Here is a 9,919-nt window from a genome sequence, read left to right on the forward strand (position 1 = left end):
ACTATGGGTCCAATCAACCATCGGGTTGGAATACCCCAGGCTAACAACCAAACATGTGCACATATATCAGGTAAGCACATAACAGTCTACAGACAGTCAAGCTGATCTAGCAGATCACTAAGCATAGCATCATCCTATCTACGAGGATACCGATCTAACCGACCATAAGCACATAGCAACATCCTATCTACCAGGATACTGATCTAACAGATCATATTAATAATAAAGTAGGATAACAATCCAAAGGGCCGGCCTTGGTGCCTTCGACCCTTGAGTATAGTGAGGAAAACTCACCTCACAATGTCGAACTATAGTGATAAGATCAAAATCCCGAATCACAGCCATGAACTCCACCACCTATAACCACCATAGGACCAAGTCCATCAAAATCCCAAGTTACCAGAATACCCTCAGGAGTCAAACTTGGTCAACCCTTGGTCAAAGTCAAAGTCAGCAGTCAAGGTCAACAGTCCATGTTGACCCAACTAGTTGAGTGCACCTAGCAACTCATCGAGTTCCTCCAGAACTCAGAAACCGCGAAAACTCAAAAACCCTGAAAACTTGAGTCAATTCGCCGAGTTGCCAAGCAACTCGTCGAGTCCATGCAATGTCCAGAAGATCGGGAAAACCCTAACCAACTCGTCGAGTTATCTTACCAACTCGTCGAGTTCACTCAAAATCCAGAAAGCACGAAAACCTTACTTAACTCATCTAGTTGTCTATCCAACTCGTCGATTTCCTTCATCCATTCGCATTCAGCTCATTCTAGTCAAGTCCATAGCTCCAAACTCCAGATCTAGCTTCCTAGGGTGAAGTTACCACGTAAAGTTGTTAACTTTACATGCATGCAAGGTCTCAAAAGGCTTAAGACACCAAAACTAAGTCTAAGAAGAGGTTTAGGGCATGGAAAAGGGCCAAAGCTTGATAAAGTCGATGACTTTATGAATATGGGGGGCTAGAGGAGTCCAGATCTGAAACCATGTCCTTATGACAAGCTCAAACCCGAATGTGACTCCATTTTGCACTAGAAATGACCATTTTCTTTGACAAAGGAAGATCTAAGCAATGAGAAGTCAATGTATTAGCTTTATACCTCAGATTGGTTGCCAATACAAAGTAGATAACGGATCTACAGCCTTCTTCTTGATCCAAGCTTCTCAATCTTAAAGTTTCCTTTCAAACGAGCACCCAAAATGACTTCCAGGCTCACACACTCACACAATGGGGAGATTAGGGTTTTCTCTGGTAGGGGGACGATGAAAGGGGCTGTAAATGAACCATAACATTCTTTAAATAGGGTGTAAACCCTAAAAATTTAGGGTTTTCATATCTAGCTCCAACTTGTCGAGTTGAGTCCTTCAACTCGTCTAGTTGGTCCCATAATCCACGCGGCCATAAGGGTTCCTACACGATGATTTGGGGCCTTCCAACTCGTCGAGTAGGATTTCTAAAATGCCCAAAATCCCTAGAATTTCATCCTTGAAAATCGGGATGTTACAGAAACTAATAGCACCTAATTGATTTTGTATTTATCATCAAGGATTTGTTTAAGAGGATTGATTTCTTCTAAATTGTCCCCTGTGATTGATACATCATCAACATAAACTACAATAATGATTATGGAATTACCAACTTTCTTAGTGAATAAGGAGTGATCATTCTTGGATCTCATGAAACCTTTATCTGTTAGATCTGAATAAAGCTTGTCATACCATTGTCTAGATGCTTGTTTAAGGTCATGTAGTGACTTATTTAACTTGCACACTAAAGAAGAAGATCTAGAATCCATGCCATGAGGTAACATCATATAAACTTCGTCATATTAATCACTATTCCATAAGGCATTATTTACATCAAGTTGATGAATCTTCCAGTTTCTTTTAACAACCATATTTACTAGACATCTAACAATATTGAGCTTGATAACATGAGAGAAGGTTTCATCATAATAAATCCCTTCTTTTTGGGTGAATCCTTTGGCCACAAGCCTAGCCTTGTCTATTGAGCCATCTTCCTTATACTTAACTCTGTACACCTATTTGCAAGAGATTGGGCATTTTCCTTTAGGAAGAGGGACAATTTCCCAAGTATTATCAGAAATAAGAGCAACATATTACTTTTGCATAGTCTCTTTCTTCCCAAAGATGATTACCTTTACTTGATGATAATAAAGAGGTTCAAATACTTTGGAATTGATGGTAAGATATAGCAATTTTATTTGAGTTACAACATGATGGAAAATTTCTTCATTGTGAATGTACAAATTTTTAATTGTATGAGGGCATTCATTAAAATGATGATCATGTTCTGCTATATTATAGCAAACATAATTATTTAGTTTAGTAGGATAATTGATTTATTTAGTTGACCTTCTTATAAGAGGAGAAGGAGAAACTTTTGGATGATGATCTTGTGGAGGGGCATAATGGTCATTTGGTAAATTTGTATTTGGAATGAAGTCTGGATGTGGAGATGGTATAACCAAATCTAAATCATCAAGATCATGTGGAATAGAAGGCCCATAAGAAGCTATTGTATGGCCATTATGCAACGGAAATATGTCTTCAACAAATTTAACATTCCTTGACACAATAATAGCCTTTGTCTGAATATTCAATACTTTGTACCCTTTTGCAGGATTCTGCACTTGGCATGCACTTGTCTCTGTTAGTAGAAACAATAAATACATAACAAAGGCAACCAAAAGATTTGAACATTGACAAGTTTGGTTGTTTCTTAAATAAAATTTCATAAGGAGTTTTGTTACTTAAAACTCTTGAAGGAATTCAATTAATGATGTAGGTATCAATAAGTACACACTCTCCCCAATATGCTTTGCCTAATCCAGAATGAAAGAAAAAAGCTCTACAACTTCAAGGATATGTTTGTGTTTTCTTTCAACAATGCAATTTTGATGGGGACAAGATTTCTGATGATAAATTGCATCGGATTGAAAGAATTGAACTCATTCATTACTTGATCCCAATTCAAAAGCATTATCTCACCTGGTTGTCTTTATTGTTGTATTGAATTGGTTTTGAACAAATTTCACAAATTCTTATATAAGAATAAAAGCATCACTCTTATGCTTAAGCAGATGCATACAAGTACATCTCGAATTATCGTCCACAATAGTTAAAAAGTATCTAAAAACATTATGATATGATCTTATTTAACTATATATTTTAGGCCAATTTCTTAAACTAATCTAAAATGTTATATTTTAAGATATATGATACTTTTTTTAAAGATAAGATATATGATACTTAATATGCTTTAAAATGTTTAATTATAGTTAAAATGGGAGATGGGATGCAAAAAGAGGAGAACGAAGCTGAAACGGATGAAAAACAAATGAAACCGGACAAACATCTGAAAGACGTGCCATGTCTTTATTGAGGCGCGCCACACCCTTTTCAAAATTTAGAAAGTTCTTGAAAAATACCCGTCTCAGTATACGTGTTCATGTGCAGCAAGCAAATCCACCACCGCGACGTGGTGAGACCTTTACCACACCGTGGCGACGCAAAATCTATAAAACATGAGTTTTGCAACCTTACTTTGGAGGACGACTTACACCAACTTGGGGAGTAGTCGATTTCAGACATATTTGAAGGATGAAGAACACCTTTGAAGTGTGAATTTGAAAATCATGATGAGAATTCAGCGATTTATTCGTTTCGGTTTGTTTTATATCATGTATTTCAATTCTGAGTTCGTTAGATTCAGTTTTCTAGATATGATGAGGGTGTATTACTCTCAGTTATTTGCAACAGCGGATTTAGAGGATGAAATATGATTCAAGTAGGAGAGAGTTGTAACATCCAAATTTACATGTATTATTCTTGAAATTTCTTTTATGCTTAAGTGATGGATTTGGGAATTTTGCCTTTTTGCGACATGGTGCATTCGTTTCCACGACATGTCGGTGACACATCACCACAGTTCAGTGGCTTAATGAGACTACAACACAGCGCCACAAGGTGCACAAAACCCTAAGTTTCAGGCCTTGGTCCCTATATAAGGAATATATGTGCTAGGGTTTCGACCACCCTCAGCCTCCATCACCTCCAAAAGATCCTCTAATAACACTAGCCTTTCCTCTTGATATTTTTGAGTTATATTTGGTGTTTACTTCGGAATTTGAAGGTAGAAATAAGGTCTTCTTGAGCAATGGATCATCAAGAAGACGTACCTCCATCTCCTTGAGCATATTCTAGATCATTGTAATTCTCCAAGTTCTCACCTTTTTGGATCCATTGTAGATCTACGAATTGAGCTTATTTCTCCATGTTGTGTTCATATGAATGGTTGGTGTTGATAAAGTTTGCAAATTTATCACTGCCTGAGGTCCTAAGAGCAACATATGTTTCAGATCTAGACTTATAGTTTGTATTGATGTCATGCATGGGCTTTTGACCCCATTTATCTCATTTTGACCTAGTTTGGGTGCATAACATGCATATCCATAAAGAAAGGATTTTTATGGTTTATTTGGGTGCTTAGAAGCCTCCTGGAAAGTATGAGTGTTGGGCTTAATAGATTAAGGGCTTAATCCGTTAAGTTGTTATGGCCAGTTTCCACAATGTGATGTGTAGCTCACCATGACACGATGGTGGGTTTCATTTGTAATTGTTTTGTCATGTGGCTGCCATGACCCGATCGGTGGTTAGCCATGGTGCAGCAGTTGATCGTCGACTTTTCCCTTTGACCGTTGACTTTTTGACTTGGCTAAATTTTGGTCAACTAAGTAGTTTTAGATGGTAGACTAAGTTTTAACCTCTTATTTATGTCTAGGTGGTATGGAGGACCAATCTCTACATCGTTTGCAAGTTGTGGTGTTATTTTACTCCAAATAGGAGGTAAGTCTTCTCACTATACTATGTAGGACTTTTGATGCTAGTTGTCTTTGTGACTCTTGCATGGATTGTATGAAAGACCATGATTTGGCCCATGGGAATTGTATGAAAAACCAGGTTTTGGCTCCTGTAAATTGTATGAAAGTATAGGATTTGGCCCCTAGAAATTGTATGAAAGAGCAGGATTTGGTCCCTAACAGTTATATGAAAAACCAGAATCTCGCCCCTGGCAGGAAGTGATTGTAAGACTATGATTTCACCCATAGCTTTCACTTGGAGTAGAAATAGGCTCATAACTTTATGTATGGTTGAATGTGGTGTTTTGGGAACTCACTAAGCTTTGTGATTATGGTTTAAAGTTTAAATGTTTCAGTTACTTCTTGTAGAAAAGGGAAGGACCTGACATGATTGCATCGTATCACCAGAAGATTCCACACTTTTTTATGATACTTTGATGTTTGTTTGAAACTACTTTTTATACTGTGATGAAATCTTTATCAAAAGCAATGATGGTTTAGTTATTTAAAATGAAAATTTTTCTATGATTATTGGGACGTTACACCCTTGTTCTGTATTTTGTTGAGTTCCAGTTAAAAAAACATTGTTATGGTGACGTTATTTTGTGATAATAACCAAGCATAGAGGTTAACGAATAATGGAGATATCAAATGATTATGGTGGCTACAATAGATAAATAATGTTGGTACTTAGGTTGTGGTGAAGATGACGAAGGTGAATGGATGGTTGGTACTTGGTAATGGTGTATGACATAGATGTAAGGTGGATGTGATTACCTGGTGAGTGATTAGGATGGATGTATAAATGATGTGCATAGATATACCTACCAATTTTTAATATAACCTAAGAAAACTTAACTACTAATGCATTTATAGGCAGTATACCTAGTCAGTTTATAATATAGAAAACTAAGTCAGGTGTCGAACTCTAGGAACGATATTTAATTAATAAAATAATTACTAAAAATAAATCTAAGGAAAACAACTAAAAGTGGGGGTTTTATTTGATTTTGCAAGTTCATATTAACTTCATTACTCAACTAAAGCAAACAAATAACAAAGAACGATTGTAATCAAGAGAATAAAGACACTTCCATTTAGCTTTGAATCACCCCTTTTACGATGGTTAGTTTCAAGACATGGATTAAATTTTAGTTGGGTACCAATATATATATATATATATATATAAAATTAGAAGTCTTGGTCCAATCTCCTAACGTTTTCACCAATTTATGAACTACTATGCAATGGTCTTACACAAGTGGACACTAAATTGATTATTAATGTTATTGGGCTATGTAGGATATATCTAAGATTAGTTATCTTAGTATCTAGTTCAACGCCTATCTAAAGGAATGTGGAATCATTTGATAGTTGACACCTCCTAGAACACCACAATTTAATGGTATGGATGAGAGGCGCAATAGAACCTTGTTGGACATGGTTCATTCCATGATGATTCAAGCCACTCTTCCTCTATCATTATGGGGGTATGCCTTAGAGACAGCCGCCCATATCCTAAATCTTGTTCCTACAAAGAAGGTTTCCAAAACATATCATGAGATGTAGACAGGGAAAGCTCCGTCGCTCGTACATATCAAGGTATAGGGTTGTGAAGCTCTCATAAGAAGAGAAAATCGTGACAAGCTTGACCCTAGAGCCGAGAAGTGTATTTTCATTGGTTACCCATAGAAATCCTTTGGATACTTGTTCTACATACCTAGTGAGAACGTGGTCTTTGTAGCTTAAAGGGAAGTATTTCGTGAGAGAGAGAGAGAGAGAGAGAGAGATCATATTCAAAGAGCATAGTGGGAGTGTTATTGACTTGGAAGAAATTATAGAGTCATCTAATGAAGGAACCTTAGATAACATAGCACTCAACCTGAGGTTGAGATTCCAGTTGAGCCCATTGACATTTCATCACCTCTTCGTCGATCCAGTAGAGTCAGCATGTCACCTGAGTTTTATGGCTTTCATATAACTACAGATGGAGACATGTTCATTAGTGATAATACATTGGTGAATTTGGATAAACCTTCTAACTACAAGGAAGTGATGGAATGCCCTGGGGCTGTAAAATAGAAATAGGCAATAGATAGTGAGATTCATTCCATCTATGATAATCAAGTATGTAACTTGGTTGATCATGTACCTGGTCGAAAGATAGTAGGATTCAGATGGATCTTCAATAAGAAGACCGACATGGATGGGAAAGTACACACTTTCAAAGCTAGGCTGGTTGCGAAGGGCTTTACTCAATCCCAAGGGATTGACTATGATGAGACCTTGTCACCAGTAGCTAATATTAAATCTATTAGGATAATGATTTCTATTGCAACCTTTCATGATTATGAAATATGGAAAGTGGATGTTAAAACCACTTTCCTAAATGGGAAGTTAATTGAGGACGTCTACATGAGTCAGACAAAAGGTATTGTGCATGCAAAATTTCCTGATAGAGTATGTAAGATTGAAAATTCCATCTATGGGTTGAAACAAGCATTCACAGCGGGAATCTTTGTTTTCATGACAAAGTCAAAGAGTTTTGATTCTCTAGAAGTGAATATGAGTCTTGTTTGTATTTCAAAGTTGGCGAGAGTGTAATGATGTTACTAGTATTACATCTGGATGACATACTACTTATAGGAAACGATGTTCCAACGTTGTAAGAAGTGAAATCTTGGCTTAGGAAATGTTTCGCTATAAAAGATCTAGGGGAAGAGACATACATTCTTGGGATAAGGATTTAAAGGGATAGAAAGAAACGTCTTATTGGACTTAGCCAGACTACATACTTGGATAAAATATTGAAGCGTTTCAATATGTAAAATTCCAAGAAAAAGGATTTGCCCATTCATCACACTGTTAAATTGAGTAAGACTTAATGCCTAGTACTGCTGAAGAAATAGATGATATGAGTCCAGTCTTATATGCATCTGCTATAGGATCGATCATGTATGTTATGACATGAAGTCTTCCTGATGTGTCATATGATTTGAGCATGATTACTCTATTTCAGGATAATCCAGGCAGAGTCGATTGGACAACAGTCAAAAATATTCTAAAGTATTTGCCAAGAACCAAAGAAATGTTCTTAGTTCTTGGTGGCAATGTTACACTAAGAGTGAAGGGTTATAGTGACGCCAACTTCCAAACAGATAGAGATAACTTTTGTTCACAATCTGGCTGGGTGTTCTTATTGAATGGTGGATCAGTGGTGTAGAAGAGTTCCAAGCAAAAGACAGTGGCTACTTCTACTTATGAATCAGAGTACATAGCAGCGAGTGAAGCGTCAAAGGAAGCAGCCTGGTTGCAGAATTTCATCATGGATCTTGGATTCGTTTCGACTATTGAGGAACCAATGAAAATATTTTGTGATAAGACATACACGATTTCTTTAACCAAAGAACTAAAAGATCACGGAAGATCCAAGCATATTGATAGGAAATGTCATTACATCATACATAGAGTTGAAGATGGGTACCACCTGGTGGAGTGTGTGTCATCAGAAGATAATCCTGGAGATCCTTTCACAAAGGCTCTGAGCAAGGCTAAGCACGTCCAGCATGCTAGGAGCATTGGTTTGAGAGACGACATTAGTTTTAGTAATTAGTTGATAGGTTGAAACTTTGAGACTTTTAAACAAAATAATTTGTAATCGTTTTTAGTGATTAAATATGGAGATTTATTTATGAGTATTGGTACTGCCTTCTTCAATTATTTATTATTGTGTTTCATTTTTCATGTTTTACTTCCTGAATGATTTTGTTATAATTCAAATTCTGTCGTCGTTCATACTTTTAGAAGTAAGTAGTGAATCAAGACTGTCATGAATTGATTGTAGATCGTCTATGGAGATTAGGCATTCAATGGGATTGCTATAATATTCATGAGTACTTGGAAAATGGGAATTTAGAGTATGGGATAAACCCACGCTTAGAAATTACTTCATGGATTTTATCATGACTAATTCTAAGACAAAAATATCTACTATTCTAAAAAGCAAAGATATATAGTTCATAGTTTACGAATAAGTTGTGCATTGGTTTACCCAAACACATCTCGTAACGGTATGTTATAAAGAGTAATTCCATGCATGATTTGGTAAGTAAAGTGTATGACTATATATTCAAAGTAATTCGTTCCTTTTTCCATAACAGGAAAAGCGATATATTTGGGCCCCTCAATGATTTGATGTTGACATTATAGTATTGGGCCAAGTCGGGACTAGATTGATGTGTTCAATAGATAGTTTGATAACGTCATCATAAATCGGAAATCATGAAACAGAATATTGGACAATGAGATTGATTATAATCCGTGTCTTGTGTCCATACGATATCTTGAAGAACGGAGGAGTAGTTGATTACTTATCTTAGGGCTAATGTCTGATTTGATTCATTGTTTGGTAGTGGCTTTAGAAAGCACTCTTTGTTGTTTGGTTCAGGGTTATACTAGCAATTGTAGTTATAGACTTATCCAAGTGAGAGAATGTTGGATTAAGGTGCCTAAGCTCATCACTAAATTGGTATAAATGTGTAATTAGAAGCAAAGTCCTTTTTAGGTTACCCTCATAACTCGAAACTAATTAGAATAACATTTGTAGGGAAAGGAAATAATTTATTAGTTTATTATATGATTAATAAATTAATTGGAATTAAATTAAATTAATTAACTGGTTGTTTAAAAAAAGATTAAATTAATTAATAATTGATCATAATTAATTTGGGATCAATTAGAATTAATTAGAAGTGCAAGGGTTGCTAGTAATTACTTAATAGTTGAGCAAATGAGAGATTCTAGAAACCTCTTGATGGGGATGGTTTTAGAGTGCCTTGCAAGGCAATCTAGAATGCTCCATTTAATAAAAAGAAAGCAGATAATTACCAAGATTTGAAATAATATTATTTTATGTTCAAATCTATGGTTTCTAGGTTTTCTTAGTAGATATATAAATTGGTTATTGGCTAGCAATTTTCATCCACTACCTTCTAAGAGAACTATATCCGAAAATCTCATCACTCTCCTCTCTCCTCTCTTATG

This window comes from Lactuca virosa, chromosome 9 (assembly GCF_052849685.1).
Source record: "Lactuca virosa cultivar CGN04683 chromosome 9, Lactuca_virosa_CGN04683_v6, whole genome shotgun sequence".
NCBI lineage: Eukaryota > Viridiplantae > Streptophyta > Magnoliopsida > Asterales > Asteraceae > Lactuca > Lactuca virosa.